Genomic DNA, 15,583 nt, shown 5'->3' on the forward strand with positions numbered 1-15,583 from the left:
CATTTTGATAAAGGTGGGTGGACACAAAAACCGACACCTGCCAATGTAGTCTGCGTCAGCCTGCTCTATCTGTGTATTGCGGCTGAGAGGGGGTGGAGGTCAATAGCCCAGTTCTGACCTCTCTGGGCCCATTTCTCTGACAGACATTTGTCACTCTGCTGAGGGCTGTGTGCCGTAATAGATTATTGACCACCTCAGCAGTCCCATCGCTCCACACAGCTCAGATCCCCGATACAGCCACACACAGAAACCAGAAGACAGAGAGCGACAGTATGAGGAGCATGCGTTATGATGAATGAAAAGCTGATACTATAAACTGAAGCATCAGTGTTAAATTATATTCATGTGAATTATTGTCTTTTGGAATCACAATATCAAATAACGTCAAAAAAAGATTCTCAGCACATATCACACGGTTTTATTACAAACCTCTGGATTACTGAACACAAGAAAAGCAAACAAGCATGAGTGTAAATGGGCTAGAAAGTCAAAGCCTGCTCCTTTAAAAGAGGATAAGACAGCCTGTCTCTGATGAATTAGAGGGAAAGTAGGTCTTTCCTCCATATTGTGTGTTTTGGCACATTCCGGGGTCCTTAATTGTATGATAATTCATCTCGGAGCACTAATTTACCCCCTGCCAGTCGCTTTAAATGTTGGACCATTTTGTGAACCAGCACTACTCAGAATTAGAAATGAGCTGATGGCTCAAAGAAGTGTGTCTTCCAGCTAAGGAGCATATTTATACCCATATTCTTAAGCGTTTTTTCAACATTAGGGCTTTTAGGCACATGAGTGCACATATGTGTTATTTTTTAATAGAAAGACATTTTAATAGTTGATGTTTCATGATTTGCGTCTCTTCCCACTTTCTGAAAAAGTTAAACAATGATGTATAATGGAAAATAACGCTTTGTCTTTTCACAGTGGGGCATATAATGGTGTGAAATAATTAGTTTCGATATTTAAAAACAAAAAGCACAAATAGCAGAGAACATTGTGCAGCAAATGAGCTTTTTGTCTTCACACATAAAGATTCAAATCCAGAGCAGTGTGATGACTTTGATGTGGCATGTTGGGTCTGCAATATGTCCCTCTCCAGCAATTCATATAATAACTACCTGCTGTTCTGATTCTTGGGCCCTGTCTGTCATGCGATTGGGGGACATTTAGGCTTATTTCGCCGTTGCTTATTTAGCCACGGGAGGCCTATTAATTTCAGCAGGTCCTGTTCTCTCCAGGGGCGATCGCTACCCGCAGCACACGCGTCCTATTGTTTAGATCCATTTACATCTGTGGTCAATGAATAATGACAGCTCCGACACAGCAAAACACATACTTGCACACAAATGCACAGAGACACAAATAGACACAAGCTGAACACAGATTTCCCAAATGTAGGGTTGATAAAAAAGGAAGATAAAAATTTCCGGGGTTGCTATAATTTATCTGTGGAAAATTATGATTAAAAGCTGCATAATGCCAAGCGGCGCTGTAGCTCTTCTTTGTGATTCTCCTCCCTGTTAGAGAATCTGCTGGTACGTCTGTTATTTTGGCACCCTCCCAACCGTATTTGACCCATTAAATTAGCCACATTGGTTGATATGGTGCCATGCTAATGTTGAGGGTTTCTCTCCATCGGGTGCACAGACTCCTGGCACCCGGTATTTCACTCTGGCTGTGCAAAAGAGGCTGTGCCACTGCTACCACACATCATAGAATATTAACCCTTTTCTGTTCCCTGGCAAATACACCAGATGGCACAGCACAATAACAGCTGTCAATTTCAAGGCAATGCCTCTTTGGTGGATTTTTCCCCCTTGCTCTTTGGGACGCTGGGAGGATTTTTTAAGACATAATAAGTGAACTGATGTGCTGTTTCAGATCGTAATGAATCAAATGTTACAGTGGAGCAAGAAGCGTGTTTCCTCCCTGGGAAACCAAAGAGGTGTTACAGAGCGAGTCCAACACTAAACTCACACGCACACGCACACACGCACACACACACACACACACACACACACACACACACACACACACACACAAACACAGTGCCAGTGATGGAGCTGTGGAAGAGATGTTGCACATTGAAATGTACGGCACCAGGTTGAGGTTTCCCCTCCTAACCTCCGTCCCTGGTGCCCCCTCAGCTGCCACTCTAGTTAAATTAAAACTGAGGCCTCCAAATACATTCCTCATTGTAGGCCTAAAGCGCTGCAAAGTTGTATTTGGCTCAAGTGGCGGCTGGGGAATTGTCCCCCTAACCCAGTCCCATTCGCCTTATTTACATGATAAAAGCTGGAGTCAGGAAGAGCCACAGGCCCTGGGCTGGGATTTTTTTTTCTCCCATTCATTAATTTCTTTACCAACATCACTTCTCCTTCATCAGAGGCGAGTGACGAAATCATAATAGCAATTTAAATTTAGTTTAACACACTCCCTGGAAAACAGGAGAGGGAATTGCCTCTGTGCCAGTCATGTGTCTCCAGCTCGCCTTCCCGAAAGAGGAGGGAGAGTGTTTTACATACCTCTGGCTGCCCCATCATGTTGGGATTTGCCAATAACAGGGTTTCCCCAGTCATGTTTTGAATGGCGCCATTTCTCCAGTGCTCTTTCTCAAGAGGACTCAACCTGCTGCAAGATTACAAGAGTATGAAAAGAGTAATATTGATTTTTACCTTAGTCTCCTTTTCAGTTCAATCAACTGACTTTCTTCAGCTGGAGTTATGAAAGGCAGACACAAACTGTATAACTGTCACAGAGGTCATCTATCCCTCTCATATTCTGCTTTGTAACTCAATTTCCCACCTGGCTTGAGCTTAGGGTGACACACAGAAGTCAATTCCCCCCAAAGTGCATGTCCAATCGAGAACTCTGCAATTTAACCTGAACGGACTTCATCAATCGCAGAGTTGAGGTAAATCAATTTCAAATTGACCAAAGTCTCAGCGCTCTCTCAGGTGACATCGCATTGTCTATACGTGCTGGCTGTCCGCACCTGACTGCTAAATGAATCTGACTTAATGACATCACACTGGAGCGTATAACTACCGAACTTGCCAGCCATCCTCGCTCTCATTTCTTCTCTGAGAGTCTTTTATGCCACAGGTTTCTGGCCTCGAGGCTAAGAGGAGAGAAGTGCTGTCAGCAGGAGGTAAAATCCATACACATCTCCTGAGATCTCATCACACTCATCAGTGTAAGAACTCATATAATCCTGCTAATGTCTGCGTGCCTGTCAATAGCAGCTCTCACTGAGACAAAAGTGTCCTAATTAGAAAATGAAAGTGCAAACACACTTAATCTGTCGGTGGGTGTGTGACGGAGGGAGAGAAAAAGAGATGATGAAAAGCTAGTTAGGTGAAGAGAACACTGGAACACACACATCATTGAATTTGCATGAGTGGATCGTCTATTTGTAATTTTCATAATTAGCAATATACCTCTCACATCTACAAACGCCCTCTTCATATCCCCCCTGCCATTTCTCCCGAATGGTATCCTCCTCCTTAAAGATTAATTGAAGCTGGGATAAAACAAAATGGTTCCCAGGGGGTGGCCGACTGTTTGTTATTCATGTGGGTCTGAAAACAGCAACAGTAAATCCTCTAAGTTGTTGTTAAGCTGGGGATATTACCATATGTGTGCCATTTCCATAGACTGACAGCTCCCTCTGGATCAACTGGGGACTATTGATCTTGCAGCACTCCATTTCAAGTTAATTGTGCTTGAAATGAGGTCCACACTCCGAGGCATACCTTTGTTTGAAAGGTGGATATTCATTTTTATTTGGCAGGATGTTGATATCAAAGACACAGGATATATTCTATATTTACTTTATGTTTATCCTGCAGAAGCAGTTTCTCTTGCAGTGATTGGTCAAACAGTCAAACACTTATAATAGGCTGAAGAACGCTAGCGGTCGGTTTTAGTGGTGTGTTTTTCTTGGTTGTGATTGGACAGATGTAATGCCCTTCCTCCACTGATTTCTATGGTCTTGATATTTTGTACACTTTGCAATAATGAGATATCCATGTTGACGTATGCATTTATTTCGGAAAATAGTGACCATGCATTTGTGTGCCAGCAAATGAAACCTTTAATGAAAACATTGTTTAACATGAAAGTGATTGATATGGTAGATATTCATTTGTATCTACGCATTTTTCAAAACTGTATTCCTTTTGTCTGTTTTGAACCGAGTGCCTATCACAGCAGAGATTTGCTGCATCTACTCACACTATTTCAACGTAAGAAAGCAGACTTTCCCACCAACTAGCCAAAGCACAAACAAACACTTGAGCCATTATTTCATCTACACATTTGCGGCGATTATTCAAAGACAAAGCCTTGAAAGCTACTTATGCAAGAGTTCTACCCTGCAAACATATACCAGACTCAGAGGAAGGTGAACTTTGCTGCTGGATAGCACAGCAAGAACACTGATTAGTTCACAGCTTTGTAGCTACTGTATGTACAGTATAATCCTTGTCATGATCCCTGTGCAAATCGGATTAGCATATATGACATGTGTGTATTTTTACAGCTACCTTTGACAGCCCGACAGGAACAGAGTGTGAGAGGTAGACTTCCAAGGGATGAAGCAAAGTACAACCTCATTAAGACAAAAGAGAAAACGGTGAGGTAAGCTCTGTTATGGCCCAAATACTGCCACTCTCACTGATTAAACCTCTCAGTCTCAACTGCATCATAATCCTGCCTGGAACTCACAAAGGCGGATTCTTTAAGAGGTGAAAAAAGGGGGATACCAAACGAGTGTCAGCCCCAATCTGAAGAGCATTTTAGAATATTCCCATTGCTTGTTCCTCCGAGGCCAAGAGCACTTTACTGGGGTAACAAATGATGCAAATTCCATCTTCCCCAGTAATCACTCCCATACAAGTCTGAAGTCCCCGACTGTTGCTACAACCATGTCTGTTTGCAATTTCAGACCACAACATATAAAAGGTGTGTAATGGAGGACATTAGAGGGGCCAGTGCATAGAGGCAGGATTTAATTTGCATGGCAGATTAGCCTTCTAGTCCCACTGGTGGGGCCACAGCCTCGGGGGCAAAGTCACTCCTTTTCTCCTTTCCTCCATCTCTTTTATTCCTTTATTAATAGGATCTATCCTCTTAAAATCCATTAAGTCAATTGAGCAGGCTCATATACGGTATAATCTGATTTCAAATCCAGCATGAAAATGCTTAACCAGTAGCTCCATGCTGGTTTTACTCTTCAAAGGTGCTGTGAGGGAGGAAGGAGATGAGAAGGCGACACAAAGTAAAGATATACAAATCTCAGTAAATCACTGCGAAGATGCAAAAGAAAGGAGATCAGTCATTTCAGCAAATGCCCAGAAACCATTTGTTTGTGTTCGAGTTACAAAGCCCTCTAGAGGCCGTAGGAATTATGACTCTTGTTCGTCAGGAGCAAAAGGAGGAAATAGTGTAACGTAGTTACGGAGACACAGAGGAAGGAGGTCAGGGTTGACGGATGGGTCAACAAAACTTGGGACTTTGAACTGTTTGCAATATTCAACGTTGCTTTCTATTAACCATGACTACAATCATTCCCTGGCCATAACCAAATATTGTAGGCATGACAACAACGTTTCCCCTAACGTAAACAAAATTGTAATTGTAAACCAAACAATAATGATCCAACTGCAAACCTTAACCTAACCAAACCATAACCATCTGTGTAAGACCCAAAAACTGTTTTCGAAGGCACCAACAAATTACACCGTCTTGCTGATAAGTATGTTAGATCAGAAATGGCGTCGTTGGGAAGGGCAGCTAAAAACGATGCATTTGCCATTTCATCTGAAGGACTTGAAATTGGCAAATCTTAACAAATCATCCACAAAGTTGATAGGTTTTTTTTTTTTGCCCGCAACTGCACGGTCAGTAAAATGTACTGCATGTGCATTTACAAAAGGGCAAAAAAAAATCCCTGAGTGTTGTGTACAAAATAAATACATGTTAGCATCTTCCGGGCTACCTATTTCCAAATCCCAGTGGAAGAAGGAGAGATTGAAAGAGAGAGAGAGAGAGAGAGAGAGAGAGAGAGAGAAGAGAGAGAGAGAGAGAGAGGTGAAAGAGAGAGAGCGAGAGAGAGAGAGAGAGAGAGAGAGAGAGAGAGAGAGAGAGAGAGAGAGAGATAGATTGACGAGCGAGGAGCGATCGCGCTATAGAGTTTGACACGCGACAGAGAGTAGCTCTTCGCGAGTATCTCCGCGCGCTCTCTCGCGAGATTGGTACTCGCGCGCTCGCTAGTAGAGAGATCGATTGCTACCCGGGAATCAATGGACTATAGCCTAGTCCCATCATCGTCTCTTCTCTCTCTAGGCTCCCGCCGCGCGCTCGCTCCAGCTATCTCGCCTCCTCCCTTTTGCCCGCGCGCCGCCGCGACGCGCGCGGCCGCTCGACTCGACGCGCCCGGAGGAGAGAGAGAGAGAGAGAGAGAGAGAGAGAGAAAGCACGGCTGGAGGCTTTTTGGTCTCTGCCCTCTGCGCACTGGCCTGACTGGGGCCAAGTTTCGCCTCAGTGCTCCGGCGAGCCTCAGCTTTACACAGGCAGACAAATACACACACACACACACTCACAGCTGGGGTTACCAGTTATTAGACAGCAAGAGGAGAGAGCCAAGTACACACTTTCACAAAATCATGCATTCATAAATACATTTACACATCCTGAACTCTTCTCTCTACAACATATAACTGAGTGACATGGAAGCGAGCGGCTTGACAGCTTGAAATGCTGCATAAAAGGCAAAGCGATTATAAATACAGGGGGCTTGTAATGAGCTGCAAGGGCTTTCTGTGTCAAAATATTATTGAACGTACGTATTTTAGAAAAACTATTTGGTTCCAAAATACTATGTTTGAGAACAACACTTGAAATATCTAAACTAAAATCATTTTGTCATTATTTATCCGAGCTGCCTCGTGTGAAATCCTCATCTGTGAGTGACTGCAGGGGGGTCTTTTGTATTGACTTTGAAACTTCTCTTAAGGTCTGCCAAATTCGTGATAGCACTCACTATAGGTGTGCATTATGAATCCTGTGATGTCAACCTTGAATTACATCTGTGCACCCCCCACCCCAATCCACGTCTTATTAACATAGAAGGCAACAGCAGCAGCAACAATGTTTTGCTAACAGTTCATGCATTACTACTCGGGGGAGGGTTAGCACCATGCATCCCTGCATCTCAAACGCACACACATGTTCCCCAGTGTGATCCAGTGGGGGGGGGGGGGGGGAAATAACACAACACTGCTGATCAGAGCTGCTCAGCCCGCCTGCTCTGCACTCGAGGCCCCTGACAGAAGCAGTGATGTTTGAGATGCAGGGAGCCCTGAGTTTGTCCATCACTGATTAGTAAAAACTCCAGCTCTTCCTGCTCAGCCGCAGCTGATATGCGCATCTGCGGGCCTTTACACAAGCTCTGAACAAGCTTATTTTTACAATAAGACATAAGTGGACACACACAAAGCCACACGTAAACAAAGACGCACAAACACTGTGCGTTAGGTGCGGGTGCTCTACAGTGCGCACGAGCTGTTGTTTAATTTGTAAAACACTGCTCGGCAAAGCTGGAGCAAAGCAGGCAATTAGAGGCTCTTCTTCCTGAGCACTTGACTGTATTCCTTTAACCTTTGCACAATGATTTATGTCAAAGGATTTGTCACCTTCGCAGTGGGGCCTTCACACACAGCTTTTCAATACACATAATAGGGGAAAAGGAGGTGAAAAAACTTAAAATCCTCCTGTGAGGATTTGGGAACTTATATAACTCCCAATTATCAAAACTTCTTTGCAGGCCTCCCCTCTGTTTGTAAGACTCACAAAATATCTACAGTGCCACTGAAGAGTGTATAATGCCTGTGTGCCCACATGACTGGCGAAAACACTCCTGCTCTTTCTGCCCCGCTGAGTCCTGCTGCATAATGGGGGTCTTGAAGGCTCTGGGCTCAGAGCAGGCCTGCCTAACAAAGCCTTGGTGGCTTGCAGCAGACAGGAGAGTGTGTTTGCGAGCCGGTTGCCAAAAACTAATTTTCAGGAGGTTTTCTGTTGGATGCAGTGGCAGCAGCATGACAGTGTGAGGTTTAGATATATTGGTATAGTGGGGAGGGCTGGGGGTGAGATATGTAGGTCTTTTGTAAAGGTCCAGAGAGTTGGTTCAAATAAAGAGGAAGTTCACAAATTGGTAGTTCAGAATAAGTTAGGTTTAGCAATTTATTTTTATTTTTTTACTTTTTTGTTTGTTTCATTACAATTTGTAAATTTCCACCACTTCATCGAGCAGTTTTTGGAATTAATTTCAGGTTATCCACACTAAGGAATCCACTTTCACCAGACTGCCAGCTAGTCTCGTATTTATTTCGAGTATTTTTATCCTCGATCCCCTCACCATTCACTTTCCTTTTTGCTGCACAGTAATGTACCTGTTTACCTGTTGGGTGGTCTTGAGCTGGGCTAAACTAAAGCCCCCAGTCCCTGCAATCTAAGTGTAGAGTAGCTGCTAATCCGATTTCAGGAAACAGCCAAGCCCCCACTTCCCTACCCTCCACCCCCCACCCCCCCACCCCTCTTGCCTTTCTCCATCCCCGCTTACCTCTTCTCCTCCGAGAGGGAAGGAAATAACAGAGAAATGAGTGACAGTGAGGGAGTAGGAGAGAGAATATTTAAACTGGGAGTTTTGGTAATTGGAGTATTTCTCAGCAGATACTTAAATACTTCAGGACTACATAACCGGGGCTCTTATATGTATCTGGCCCTTTAATAAGGTGCGACACTGAGGACATATTACCTGCTCACTGACTGGTCCCTCCTCTGAGTCCACTCTGCCCTCTCTGGTACGTTACTGAGGCCAAACATAAAGCAGTGTTTCATGGTGCTGGGGCTTATCTGGGCTCTGAAAGTATGTGAGACATGCCAGGAAACAAAGGAGCGTCTCTGCGCCCACTAGCAGGGTGAGCATATCCCTTTCACAGGCCACACATCTCCCTGGCTTTACTTATTTGACAGGCTCATGGTGGTTTTCAGTGAAGAAGGTCTGCACCTGGAGAGTCTGAGCAGTCTGACCAATGGCACATGGACCACCGTTGCCGGGGGAGAGGCAGAAAGCAGACTCAGTATCAGTATCCGAAACATAGTTAGCCTTACGCATGCCACGTGGAAATAGTCATGTTTGTGTTTTAAACCTATTTATTTGATTAATACTTTCTAACCCAATGTGCTTTGAGAATTTTTTTATTCTGATATCAAACATATTTTACTTTATTTTATTTAAGTCTTAAATTAGCTTAAGAATGAACATTTTAACAAACAACAAATCATAACCTCTACAGTTCTGGTTAAAACGTAGAGATTGTTCAGATTTCACAAATCACAAATCCTTTATTAGTCCCACAACGGGGACATTTACAATTTGTATATTAAGTATCCTTTTTTAAAGGGTATTTACTCACAACGTCTTATTTATGAAAGGACAGCAGTTAATATGAATAATAATGAATCCTAAACATAAGTCAAATTAAAGATAAAATAATAGAAACCCTCCATAATGTTAATGTGTAAACATATTTGCAGTAAAATGTAAGTATAAGTTCACATTCTAAAGAATGGCCTCTTATGGATTTTAAAATTAGTCATGCACTGACCTGCAAGAAGCATCTTAAGGTTCAGAGCATCTTATTTTTCTGTTACTAGCCTTGAACATCTTTTGCAGATAAAATCATATTCTAAGAAATAGTAACTATTAGAGGAGAAAAATGAAATGTAATGGAGTAAAAGAAAAGACACATAAGCTGGTAACACTTCATACAGAATCTCAGTAAACTGTATGTATTTTTTACTTTTCACTGCTGCCCAAAGTGTATAGAATGCAAGCAGATTGTGAAAAAGCTTCCAATTGAATGACCCATGTACAGCTGTGAGGAAGGAAGTGGGCCAGAGTGACTGTGTACTGCATGTTGAGGCTGGAGTCAGACTCTGCTTACCCTGAGGAAAGCATGGCCTCAACTGGCCAAACATGAGCAGTACAACCCACAGCACAGCCCAGCTTCCCCTCTGCTTGTACAGACCGGGCAGTATGAAACCTTGCCAATTATACAAACAAAAAAAATAGAAAAGAAAAGTTTGTTTCTCAAAACTCTTATTTCGAAGCAATGAAGAATTAGCGTGGCATCCACATTGCACTGTGATGGTGCATAAAAGCCAACAAGACAATGTCATACTACTGACTGAATACACCTTCTGTAGTATACTTGTCATGATGAATTCACACGCACACGCACACACACACACACACACACACTGTTGTTAGGACAGCATTGTGTGTGACATGAGGGGATCGGTGTCACTGTGTCACAGCTGATCCCTGGTGTACTGTCAGACAGCCAAGACCCTCAGGGCCTCCTTTACTACTGAGAATACAACAGTCCATACGGCATCTGTCGTACCCACTGAAATACAAGCAAGTGTGTGTGTGTGTGTGTGTGTGTGTGTGTGTGTGTGTGTGTGTGTGTGTGTGTGTGTGTGTGTGTGTGTTTTACATGCATATGTGAGTGTTAGGGTATGCAATTTGTTGTGCATTTCTGATTCTACCCACTGAGTCATCTTGTTGCAATTCTGAATTTCAATAAAATGTTTTTCCCATAGCCTCATAGGACCTCCAACACCCAGCCTTAACACTCCCCCCACCCCCTTGCTCATCCTGACCTGCTAGACACCTGTCATTGTGGCTACCTAGCTGATTAGCCCCATTCTCCTGTGTTTATTTGTCCCATCTTTAACGACAGGTCACTCTGGTTGCAGCCACTGATGACCTTGTTCTAGCACTCCTGACAGAGTAGGATAGCTCCATAAACGGTGAGTAAAGACTGAGTGTCTGGGAGTTAAAAGCCTCCACTGTCACAAACAAAGGTAAGTTAACAGTGACTCGGTTGTGATTGTAGTAGGGCTTCTGTTCCTTCTGGTAAGACTGTTTCCTCAGGTTCCTTTTAGGGAGAGAGTGGGGCTTTATTGCTTGATTCAGAGAGTTACCCACTGCTCTAAAATCAATGCTTTGCTTTCTCTTTATAGGCTAGAGTGAGAATTGAACACCTTAGAGGTACAAGTTTTGTTCCTTGTTTGTTTCTGCTCTATGTTTTTATTATGGCACCTGTGTTGTGTGTGTGTGTTCTTGCAAAATGTTGGGGTGTTAAATTTATCTTTTAAGTCATGTTAGTGGCGTGGACCACTTGGATCCAAACTGCAACATCTCAACAACTATTGGATGGATTGCCATGAAATTTTGAACAAACATGCGTAGTCCCCAGATGGTGAATCCTACTTATGTTAGTGATCCTCTGACAATTCCTTTAGTGCCACCAGCAGGTTGACATTTCTGGGACATTCCTCTCAGGACGAACTGTAATAACTTTGTTGATCCCTCAACTTTTCATGCAGTGTCATCAGGTTTATGACTTTACTGCAAAACTTATTTCATGACATTCACATCTGTATTAGCTGTACTTTGTGTGTAGTGCTTATTAGGGAGTCGTTAGCGAAGTTGGCGAACATGGAAAAAGTTATACCTGCAAACCATCAGCATGTAAGCATTGTCATTGTGAGCTCACACTAGCATTTAAGTCAAAGCACTGTGCCTAAGTACAGAGACTACTGGCTGGCTGGATGGCTGCAGACTCTTAGTCTTGTTAAAAAAAAAAATACTTCAGTACAGAAATTTGAAGTGTACTATGAGAAGACACACACAGTAAGTTGTGTGGTTTATTTATTAAATCAGCAGCATTTATTTTAAAAGCCTTCAAACTCTATAAACAATGACCTAAAAGACTAACCACTTATTTGTTTAACCACTGTGTTTTCATCAGGGCAACTGAGAAAAGTGCTGATCTAACACTTCTATAGTTGCTGTGAGGAGAAGCCTCTTGAGAAGGCACCAAGGAAGCTCGGTCCACTCACTGGGTAGAAACAGAACAGAATGCTCCAGATTAACTCGTTTTCTTAATGTCTCCTCTCTGGCGAAGTTTCTTTCAGAGGGCTGAGAGGCAAACAGGCCCCGGAGAAAGACTCACTCCCCATTAGTGGAGGTAAATGGCTCTTGTGTGAGCAACCGGTTAAAGCAGGGTGGGCTAAAGGACCTCTCCACACGCTTCTTCAGCCAGATTAGAGAGGTGACTCTTGTCTCGAGGATGTAAATGTTTATACGCGCACAGGGGGAGCACTCTACCGTAGGAACCTTAGCAGTGTCAGTTACATTTATCATCAAGAATTCACAAGGCCATCAGCAATAAAAAGAAAAAGCTCATAACAATGCATTTTATTCTACATTCAATTAACTTGCATAAAGCCATTGTGTTATTGTAACCACTGTTGTAGTTTTAAATGTTGGGGGAAATTGTTTTTAAGAAAATGGAAGATATGCCATGAAACTTTGACCTTTCGGTGTTACAACAACTATTCAAACTAAATATTTGAAAACATGGGATTGGAAGAATTTAACAAGACTGGAAAAAATTAAAGGCGTGAGAGTAAACTAGACTTAATTTTTTAATGGTTTCCCTTCCTGTAATATTTACTATAAGTTCATACATGAAAAAAACAAATCCCATGCAGTTTTGCGTGAGTTGCCAAACTATTACAATGCATTTTTTACATGCCACTTCTTCAACTCTAACTCTTCCTTACTTCTTGAGAAGGGGGGGGGGGGGGAGGGGAAACTGCACCTAATCGCAGGCTTATTGCTTACTTGCCAGCTACCAGCCCCTGATTGCATTTCAGCCGAGAAGTAAATACTACATGCTCAGTTACCAGGTGAAATCAAGCAGGCAGATGTGTCTGCAGCCTCAGTAGACACTCGCTGGACCCTGCCTCTGTCTACCTGTGACACAGAGTTTCTAGCCAAGTCAGCTGCTGCTGATCCATGTTGCTGAGTAGGTATATATGTGTGTGTGTGTGTGTGTGTGTGTGTGTGTGTGTGTGTGTGTGTGTGTGTGTGTGTGTGTGTGTGGTACAACTTAGATTACTTTTTAAAGAAATATACATGGAATCTGGATATATACGCCTATACATTTGTACGAGTTTAAAGTGACTTAACTCAAATCCTTTAATCAATCAAAATAATAACTCAAAGTAATACCAGTTACTACTGCCCACACTGCAGAATCCATCAGACCTGTTTGTTATGAAGAGTGTGCACAAAGGTAGAGAGCAGCAGAGGTATGTTTGCCAGAGAAGGGGTGAGAATACAATAGCCCTCCTTCCAAGGGTCTGTAACCATAGACTCTAATAAAGTCACTGCCTGCAAATAAAGAGCCACTGCGCAGCTCCCGTTACAACAACAAGGACGGCATTATACAACTCGGCTCTTGTTTTGAAGTAGAGCACCAAATGTTAGAGAGCAACAAACACAGCACAATGCACATTATCTAATATTGATGACCCAGTAGTACCCTATAGTTTTACTCATTTGTAGAACAGCTCATAATGAATTTATATTATTGATGCCACTGTCTTGTGTTGGATACTTTCCTGTAATATTGCATAAGGTTTCTTAGCAGACAGTGTTTTCGTGTGATTCGTGCAGTAAAAGCGGGTTCACTGACTAATAATGACGGTGACTGTGTGAACTTTTAAACCCATATGTTGTCATTTTATGAACTTTTACTAACTGACTTTTACAGACAGATGGGAGAGAGTATGTAAAGGTACATTAACTGAACTACTGACTAACACTGCTTTGGATTATTCATATTTACATTTGAAACATTTTTGAAAGAAGTAAAAGATCAGACTGTGAGAGACCGATTGGTTAATCTCTTTGACAACAACCTGGTAGGACATTGTAAAGACATGTGTCACTATAGTATACCACAGTGCTAAACAACAGTAAAGTAATCTTGTGTTTCCTTAAATTATCTATATGACATCGTAGCAAAGATAACTGAATTAATCAAAAGTGAAGTACTAATGCAAACGGACTTGTTTGAGGTAGAACACTAAAATGTGTGTTGAGATTGACTGGATTTTCCTCTAAGTGATGACTTTCCCTATTAAACACTTGTCTGTATTGTGTCAATAGTTGCATCCAGCCAAAGTTTGTAGGAGCCTCTCTTTGCAAATTTCAGGCCTCCCCGTTGCTTAAGGTTGTGACCCCTCTTTTTATTTTCCCCGGGGCTGTTGGGTTAATGAAGTAACAACAAACTGGGCCTGCGGCTAATTTGGAGTGGCACTTCCTGGCCCCTCCTGTCTCCACGAAGACGTATTTCATTTTCTCTTATCTCTGCCTCGGTCATGTGGCTTTCCGCATGGACGCCCATGTCTCCCCCAGTTGCACGACTAATGGAAACTTCGTTAATGTCATTAATCTGCAGACCAGGACATGAACCAAACACGTTTAACCTTTCTGGGCAGGCTTCTGCCACCGAAGCTGTAGCGAATGTCCACACACTCTGTACTTGTGGCTCAGTCTGATGTGTAACGATATGAGATTCTCTTGTCCACATCGATTTAAGCCACTATGAATCCATGTGGAACTAACATTGGACTAACATCCAACATAGACTTTCCAAAATCTATTTTAATTGGTCCACCGATACAAAGTTTCACCAGGAAAAATGCTTGATAATGGGTGCCGAGAAGAATCCTGCATCTCTCAGTTTACACTGAATATCTATCTTTTCTAATCATCCTCACTTGACTGAACGGGAGTTTATAGATGACAGCACTCTCACTTCCACCATGCACATTTAAACAATGGTAATGTCAAAAGACTGCTAATGACTAATCAGGTGGCTGTGATTCATGCCTCATTCAAAGCCCTTATTCACACATTCCACCAGCTCCATGAATGGACACTCTCAGCCCCACATGTCATATACTTTCATTCATAAAGAAGAAAACAACGAGAGGGGGGGGAGAGGTTGAAAAAAAAAAAAAGGAATCTCTCTGGTAGGATGGGTAACCCAGGGGACATTTTCTTTTGTGTGGCGCTCAGCTTATGGGGCCAAATGCCAGCAGGCTTACCTCCACACTGTCTGTCTGTGTGTCCCCCTTTCCTTTGCACACAGTAATTAGGAGGATCTTAATGGAGAGGGGGTTTATTAGTGTCTGAGGAAGGCTTTAAACGTCACTTTAATTAAGGGGGATTCGGCAGACAGCTTGTGTGGCGATGTCACCCATTTTATAAAATCCTTGTTTGGGCACAACAGGAAAATAGAAGTGGGTCTCTAAAAGGAAGGGAAAAAAAGGCTTTCCAGAGGAAGGCCGTCTAGACCTGCGGTCAGAGACAGAATAGATAGTCTGACCCTCGCTAAGCATTAAGATGACGGTCATTATCTGCCAAGAAATTCCACATGTGTGTGTGCATGTGGGGAGAAAAGTGCCAACCCCCCCTCAAGAAGAAAATCAGCCAAACAAACCGCCTGCCACTCTGAAACTGTTAAAAGATAACCTCACTGCTAAAATTTGGGGGGGGGATTAATTTATTCTCAGCATATCCTATGGCCATTCATGCAGGATATAAAATCCTAAATTATTTCCTGCTTGGTTAACCCGCATCCGGCCAGTC

Source organism: Cottoperca gobio, chromosome 15, assembly GCF_900634415.1.
Source record: "Cottoperca gobio chromosome 15, fCotGob3.1, whole genome shotgun sequence".
NCBI lineage: Eukaryota > Metazoa > Chordata > Actinopteri > Perciformes > Bovichtidae > Cottoperca > Cottoperca gobio.